Raw genomic sequence first — 8,393 nt, 5'->3', positions numbered from 1 at the left:
AAGAGAATGGTGGGATGTTAAAAAAACAAAAATAGCGAGGAGTAAATATAACAAAGTAAGGAACAATAAATAAGCATGAAAATTACTACAAATTCACCCCCCCAAAGATTTTCACGACCTATAACTTATAGCAGAAGAGTAGCCAGCCTGAGTGGAAAAGGCATGTACTTCACCAAAAGAGATTTCCAAACGCAACGATTTTTTGTAAGTTTTACAGGGCACATAAGTAGGTCTCTAAATGTTTAAAATAGATGAAAACCAGGCAGGACAGTGAATGAATCTTTAATGGCCCTGATGGATGGGTACTGCAGAGCCCTGTTTGGGAGAGCTGAAACAGCAGCACAGTGAGTGCTGTTCACAGCTCAGTGCTTTAGGATGCTCTGGCATTTTTCCCATTAAATGCTCTTGAGGAAAGGAAAAAAGGGAGATAAAAAGAGACTACAAAGCCTTGCTCATGTCACGCCTCCCTTTCAGGCAGACTAAAGTAAGCAATCTCATCTGTATGTAAAATTAAGGTCTCCCTCCTGCACACAGCATAGCGAGCGTATTAAAACCCTGTTGCCCTTCATACTACATCTTCCCACAAACCTGTGCCTCCCACCATTACCCTTAAGTAATTTTCTAAAGCCTGTAAGTGTTGATGTCCAGTTTCCTGATGGGTAGTGCTCGATAATGACATGCACTGTTAATTCACCAACTCCCAGTTAATGCATTTCGGACACTGTCAGAGGAAGGAAAACAAAGCCTAAGTGGTACTCTGGACTCCCACATTACACTGCAAGGTGGCAATCATCTGATTGCTGGCTGAAATGCTGAAAGCATTCTGAAAACTATAAATGCCATGAAAATTCAATGGTGTAAAAAGGTACATGTATAGGTCCACAAGAGGCTGTAATATACTGTCCTAATAGGGATTTCTTCCTTTGCTATGGAACTTTGTTCGGCACCAGCTCATATAATTCAGTTCAGCAGCAGCTATTACTCATCCTAATTTCCTCCCAAGAAGAGAAATACATCCTCCCTTTACGGAGATAGTTGTATAATGAGTCAAATCATAACAATCTTCCCAATTATAAAGCTCTGTTGATGACTACAGGCAATCAAAATCTTGCCTGGCAATAGCTCTAAGGTATTTGTTCTTTTTCTAGAGCTATCACATTTATCGTGCATGCAAGCCCAGGAAGCTGGTACATCTTAAGAAAGAAATTTGAGACTTTTAGAGGAATTATGTCCAAAAGTCAGGGGAGAGAGTGTGAATAAGAAGGGACAGCGTGGCTCCCCTCGTAACTGCACTCCAAAAGCTAAAAGCCATTGCAAATGGTTGAAGCAAGGTACCTTCAGGGCCTGAAGTCCTCAAGTGCACGTCAGGTGCTTGTGGCTGGAGCACCCTGCCATGCACAGACAAGAAGCTGTCATGAATCCAGTATTTCCTCCCTACAAGCATGACACACGCCCTGGAAAAACATCGAGGAACTGGGCTTATATCTCTATGGCCTCAAGTTGCACCAGGGCAGGTTTAGGTCAGACATTAGGAAAAATTTATTCACCAAAAGGGTTGTCAAGCATTGGAACAGGCTGCCCAGGGAAGTGGTCAAGTCCCCATCACTGGAGGTATTTAAAAGCTGGGCAGACGAGGTGCTTAGGGACATGGCTTAGTGGTGGAATGGCAGAGTTAGGTTAAAGGTTGGACTTGAGGATCTTAAAGGTCTTTTCCAACCTAAACGATTCTATGAAAGGGAGAGCATGAAGAAAAGCATCAGGAGTTAGTCAGGAATTAAGGAGATATAGGGAGATAAAGACATGCCATAAAAAAGCCCAGGGTGGCAGAGAATAATTTTCTACCAAAACTATGTCCCACTTCTAGTTTGCTTTTGAAATAAGAAAATACTTCACTTTCAGAACTGGGAAACAAACAAACAAAATCTATGTCTCTGAGACAAAGTCTCACCTCTCATAATTTTCTAACAAAAATTATGTGGTTTTTTCCAACCTCTTGCTATTTTCCCTATCTATTAGGAATAGCAGTTGTTAAAAAATATTCTCAGATTTTTTAAAAATGTAGATTATTATTTTTCTTTTTGCAGTTATTTGCATGATTGAGACCATCATGACTAGTAACTAGTCAGAATCCTCTGGTGAAATGACTCATCAGATCCCAGTCAAATGCTGAGATATGTTACTTCCCTAATGAATTCCTCTCAGAACAACAAGATTATTAGAATAAGAGTTTCAAAATAAGAAAATCAGTAAGAACTCACTGGCCTTTAGGTGACTTTGTGAAAAAGACAAATGTATGGATTGTAATCCTCTTGTTTCAACTATTCTTTAGAGGAAGAACTAGGTAACAGTTGAGTATCTCGGCTGCTGCTTGTATCTGAGTGCACCAGAGAAGCTCTGCATGTTCAAAGTGGACAAGTGTTTGTACCTGTTATTCACAAAATAAAAAATATCAAAAAGGGGCAATTTTCCAAAGGAAATAATCCTTTTTTCTTTCCTCCCCAGCAGCTGTACCTCATATGAGCTGATTGCTTTGACTTTAGATATTTTATTCTATGGCTGAGGTAAATTGATCCATGTGCACCCAAACTTTCTGCAGAATTAAAAAGGGAAATAAAAGCACAAGTATGTGAGGATATCTGTACCGTGAAATTGCTGGACTGTATTAGCGTTTGTTTTAGTGATGGAAGACAAAGAGCAAGTGTCAAGCATGGTAAAAGCAGGTTCTGGATTTCATAAGTACTCAATGCATAATACCCAAAATAGGTAATTTGCACTCTTCACTTCCCATATAAAACAGATGCCTAATGCAGAACTTGATGGGAACACTCTGGTGTTACTGGTGGCTCTCCTGTGTGTGGGTACAGGCAGCTGAATTGAGGCCTGGTGCCTGGGACATGACCAGATATGGGGAAGTTCTGGAGTGATCCAGTAAATATCAAATAAGAGCTTTCATTAGCTTTGCGTTAGCTCATCACCTACTCTAATACTTACCACTAGGTGTAACCAACTCAACTGCTGTCTGATCAAGTCATATGGAAAGGGGTAATAAATACTTCAAGGAGATAATACATCGCTACTGTTATCCTGCCAATTGCTATGCGGATGACACACCTGATAGCTTGTGAAACCTCATCCTAAAACTGACAAACCAGCTTGGAGATTTTTCTTTCTTTAGAGCCACTCCCATCAAATACTTGGTAATGACAGATGAGCTGCTCTCAGGGGAGCTGAAAGAAAGGGTCACATAAGTATAGACCTGTGTGCCCTCCCTTAGGCTGTACAATTCAGACCTGGGCAGACAGGACTAGGCACACATGTCCTCTCCATGGGGCTGTGTGAGGGCCAGGAACATGGGGACCCAGCCTTTGAACGGACAGGTTCCCTGCCCTGGGAAGAACACGCTGTCTTCTCACTACCTTTGCCGCAGACTTACTGCTGTTGATCTGAGATCCATGGAAAGACCTCTGCTGCAGCTACACTCAGAAGGGCTTGTTTTCCCTCCTTAGAGATTATTTCTCAAGTCAAGCAGTGCACTGAAGCACCATTAGTGGAGCACTGCAGCCCAAGGCTCCTAGCTTTTCTCAGCACTGAGCAGAATCGCAGCCGGCTGGCTTTAATCTAATCCACGTGCCTGCAACACCAAGAACAGTCAGGCTGACAACTCAGATTTCGTGCACTTAGTGTTCATATTTCATAAAAAAAAAAGATAAATGAAGCATCTAAAAGGTGCAATCCCACCACATGCTAGCTCTGACAGCAAAGCCCAAAGCTGCCCGTACCCTCAGTTGGCCTGACCTGTCTGTCAAGTAACACTGTAAACCAGATCACTTAAATGTTCCAGGATAAAAATAATCTTAGGAAAAAGCAGAGGTTATTTTTAACTTCCCCCCTCAGTAACTACACTGACAAATCTGGTCCCCAAATGGACGGCTCACACATTAAGGGAGACATGGGCTGCGGCGATGAGATGGGAAGGAGCAAAGCAACTAAATCTGGTTTCCCATCTACGCCAAAATCTCACAGAACCTCTCTGTCTTTCCAAAAGTGTAATCATTGCCAAGTAGCCCCCTGTTTTGGATTTTCCCTCCAGTTGGTAGGTACTTTAGTTTTCCTTCTTTCTCCCTAATCCATAAACAGACACTCAGCCTGTCATCTGCTGGGATTTTTCTTACAATTACAGTGTGTGCAAAACAATGAAAAAACAAAACAAAACAAACCCCCACCTGAACTATAAATATGAAAGGCAGAAATCTTCAGCATAAGTAAATCCTTAATTGTATCAACATACTTTGAGGCCTGGACACATGATTCCATGAAGTCACCCTTGATTAGAGGAAGGCTTCCTGATGTCAACCAGGCGTGTCGTTATCTCACCGAAACACACACCTCTTCCTCTAATTTGGCACTGAGAAAGCCACAAAGCAACAGGCCTCTCTTTGCGATTACCCAGGGTGTCAAAATACAGACCAACTGTCCTCCGAAGCGTAGGCAAGCAGAGAAAACCCAAATCAGCCTTATTCTAGGGGAAGTCAGAACAATGCTCAACCTTCAGAGCTTATTTTTTTGGCCCGCTTTTACAGGAAAACAGCCACTGATTTAATTAAGACTGGTTTCACACTGACCCATCTATTTGTTCAAAACTAGACAGGGACTTTCTTAAGAAGCTTACGGGATACTGAAATTTCCCAACGACAGGGCACAGAACAGGTGCTTAAAATAAAACATGTTTGGATGAAACTCAGCTAAATGTGATCTTCAGCCCCCGACACCCTGCAAACTAGTGGAATGGCCACTGAGTGCTCAACAACAGCTCTCCCAGTGCCAAGTTCATTGATAGAAGCAATGGTTTCCTATCAAAGTTAGGCACTTGGCTCCTTCCAGGACTTCAGGAAATTCTCTGATATTTGGCTCTTGTTGAGCTGCACAGCTGCAGGTGAAATGGCTCCCTTTTAGCATATTGGATGCAAATGACAGCTTCTCTGCATGCAATACAGGAGTTATCGAGCCCTCTGTGCCCAAAGGACCAATTTATTTCACAGCTCAGTAGTCCAAGTTGCAGCAATTCATTCTTCCAGTAGATAGCAAGGGACCTCTTGTTTCGGCATAGCCGCAGAACCACCATCAGCACTAGTACCGTGGGGATCCAGTGCCTTCCTACTTGTCCAAGGGGTATTGACCCTCACGAGTGATCAGTAGCCAGCCCTGAACAAAATTGCCCTCCTGTCCACGACATGATCAGAGCAATCTCTGGTGCACATTCCCTGCGCCCTGAGTGCACGCCACCCGGGAAGGTTGGCTTCCTGCGCATTTTTGACTCACCAGCACCAGCACAGCCGTGCTGGTAGGTGGCCACCGGCTACGATTCCTGCTTCAAGACAAGGCCTGACAAAGGAGGGAGTGTGCTATACTAGGAGCGAACTTAACTCTGTGGGAATGAAAAGATGAAATCCAAGCGTAAGCTGCCCTCTGAGCAGGCTGTAGAGCTGCTATTGTGGGGAGGATAATATACAGGAGGTAATGGCTGTGGATGCTTTGTGAAGAGGAAAAAACCTCTTGCATTTATTTCTCTGAAGTAGCTTGTACAACAGTTGGATTTGGCTCAAAACCAGCTCCCAGCCAAGCCTGCTTTCTCTTGAGCTCCTGCTCCCAGGGAGGCTCCAGGTTCAGGATGGGATTTGCTCAGGAAGCCTTCACTGCACTAAGTCTGTAGGAGGCTCCGCAGGACAAGTCCCAGCTGATAACAGCCAAGCTGGCACTACTGTTGGAATGAGAGGGGCATGCAACCAGCATTACTTAGGGCTTTGGAAGATTTCCAGCGCTGTAATGGAAATCCACACGTTTGAAACTGCCACGGCCACCCTTTTCAGCCCAGCTTGTTAAGGTGAACTGCAAATCAGCCAGTCTGCTTAAACCCGGGTAAAAGCCAGGGTGGTTGGTGGGGTGACTCACGGGAAGATCCCAGACCCTGCTCGAGAGGGAGCTCTACTCATCCTAAGGGAAAGATGGAGAAATACGAGTGTTTCTGCTGTCTGATGGCAATACAGCACTGCTGGCCGCTCAGAAGGAGCCGGAGAACGCACTGACAGACCACCAGTGATTACTTGCTGTCTGCTAATTAAAAACCCCGTGGCACACCGTGTTCCCTGGGAGAGCCAGCACCGTTTTCAACACGAATACCTTCTGCATTCCCTCATGAATAAAAAGACAGGACTGTGCACGGTCCTGATTTAGATTAATTTAAATATGATATTTTACCTCTGTTTTATTGAGGCTGCTTTCCCTTGCCAGTGAGAATTTTGCACTGAGGGAAAAACAGAACACGGATTACTCCGTAGCTAAAGCCCCATACTTCTTTTCTGCTTCAACTGGTATGAACCAGGAGTCGTTCTGCACAAGTTAGTGGAAAATTGCTCGCTTAAAATTAGAAGAACAGAGTCCTCTATTGTCATCTTGTAGCACATTTAAGCAGCAATTATTGTTTATCTGGGACCTTTTGCACTGTATGGAAAAGGAAAGCGACCCAGACCCGAAAAGTTTTGTGCTCTGTCAGTGGTAGACACAGGAATGGCTGGACAGGAGTTTTGGAAGTAATATAGAAACTGGCTTCCTTGAGAACAGAAACTCAAGGAAACCAATGTGAAGGACAACTCAGCTGTACTACCACAGCCAAAGGAACAACTAAACTTATGGAAAAACAACGTCCCGAAGCTTTTGTTCAGGCAAAAATTCCACCAACCTAGGAAGTGTCTAAAATTATGCGTTGCAGTGCAAATCATAACATGTAACTAAGACAAATAAAGCGTGTAAGAAGCGAGCTGAGCTGCAGGGCATTACTCACCATCGTGCTCCATTGGTGGTGTAGCCCTGTATGAAGGAGACCACCCCACGCTCATCTGAACAGAGCGGTAGTTGCTGCAGACCAGCCACCTCGTTTTATCTCCCGGTTCTGTGGGGTTTATTTTGTTTGCTCTGATGTAAGGTGGCCCAGCCAAATCCTAGAGTCAGAGAAAGAATGGCCTGGATTTCACAATGTTTCAATAAAAGCAGAAGTAGGACCCAACACAAGAAAAAAAAAAAAAAAAATCATTGTAAGATCAGTTTTTAGTTTAAAGGCCTTAAAGGTTCAAGTAAAAAGAGCCTGAGCTAACATAAAGTTGCTGAATCTTATTTAAATACATAATGCCTTATCATCAAACATATTTAACCTCAGACAAATAAGTCTTAAAATAAGGCAAAAATGGATGATGCTTTTCATGTGAAGAGACTATTCAATAAAGGGCTTAGAAGAAAGCCTAGAAAAAACCCACCTAGTCTAGTAAAGGGAATTATTCAGATACTTTTTTCCTGGTTAAAGAGAAAGGATTAATTTGCTTGGAATGTAAAACAGGAAAAGCAACTGAACAAATGAAACATCTGTAGCCCTGGACTTGCCAGGGTTCCCTTAAGCCTCGCTGGAATTTGTAGTATTGTTATAACCTTTACCGTTCACCAGACTGGAGAGAAAGCTCTTCTGCTCTCCTCACATGAGCAGCTTCTTTCTGCTCCTCTCTCCTTGGCAGCACAGGCTCGAATCAAAAGGAAACCGTATGAAAGAGAATAAAAGCAGAGGGTGTTAAGCTGGTTATATATTCAGTGAATGAAGCGACATAATTACAAAGAAGGGGAAAAACACAGAAGCAGAACACAAAGCTGCTGTGTTCTAGAAGCCGGCTGAATACAGAAAGTGCTGTTTGTGCAAGAGCAGCTCTTTGAAACTTCAGAGCCTGATCCAGAGCCCACTGGTGCCAGCAGCAGAAGTCCTGCTTGCCTCACTGAACTTTAGCTCAAGCCTTTGTAAGTATTTAAATTGTTCCACTTAACATTAAGGAATGACATAATTTCCCTCAAGGTTAATACAGCTAAGGAGTATTTTTAGTAACAGACACCAAAGTTTCCTCAAAGGAAGCGCTTGACAAGATGTGCAAAAAATAATGCAATAAAAGTTTCACCTTTGGGCATGCGTATCTATATTGCAGCTCATTACAAATGGGAATAATAAGCCCTATTTACTTATTTGATGAAAGAATAGATTTTTATAAGCTTCATGGAACTCGAAACCATGAAAAGTTTTTGTTATTAAAACCAAAACATGATATTGTGTAGCACTTCAGCTCCACGACTAACCTTTTAAGACCAAGTGAGAGAGAACCAGTGAGCAGACACTAAAGAAAAATGGACAGAAAGAAATATGACCACCTTTACAGGAAGTTTTTATTGAGACTCTATCAAAATCGCTTTTTCATGCTATTCATTCTGCATAATGCTCATAACTGTCCAAAGAAAGCGTCAAGTTGGGATCAACCACCGATTCGACTTCTGACACAACGTAAGCCCTTTCTACAAGTGGGAAGCCC

General features: G+C 43.0%; 1 protein-coding gene across 1 annotated transcript in view; it reads left to right on the top strand.

Moving 5' to 3' along the window:
• Window positions 1-8,393, top strand: part of MMRN2 (multimerin 2) — a 22,323-nt gene that overhangs the window by 1,611 nt on the left and 12,319 nt on the right. The window lies entirely within an intron of this gene.

The sequence above is a fragment of the Egretta garzetta genome, unplaced genomic scaffold, assembly GCF_000687185.1.
Source record: "Egretta garzetta isolate BGI_Z169 unplaced genomic scaffold, ASM68718v1 scaffold280, whole genome shotgun sequence".
NCBI classification, from domain to species: Eukaryota; Metazoa; Chordata; class Aves; order Pelecaniformes; family Ardeidae; genus Egretta; species Egretta garzetta.
The sequence above is the reverse complement of the archived record's forward strand: the minus strand, read 5'-3'. Positions and strand labels throughout refer to the sequence as shown.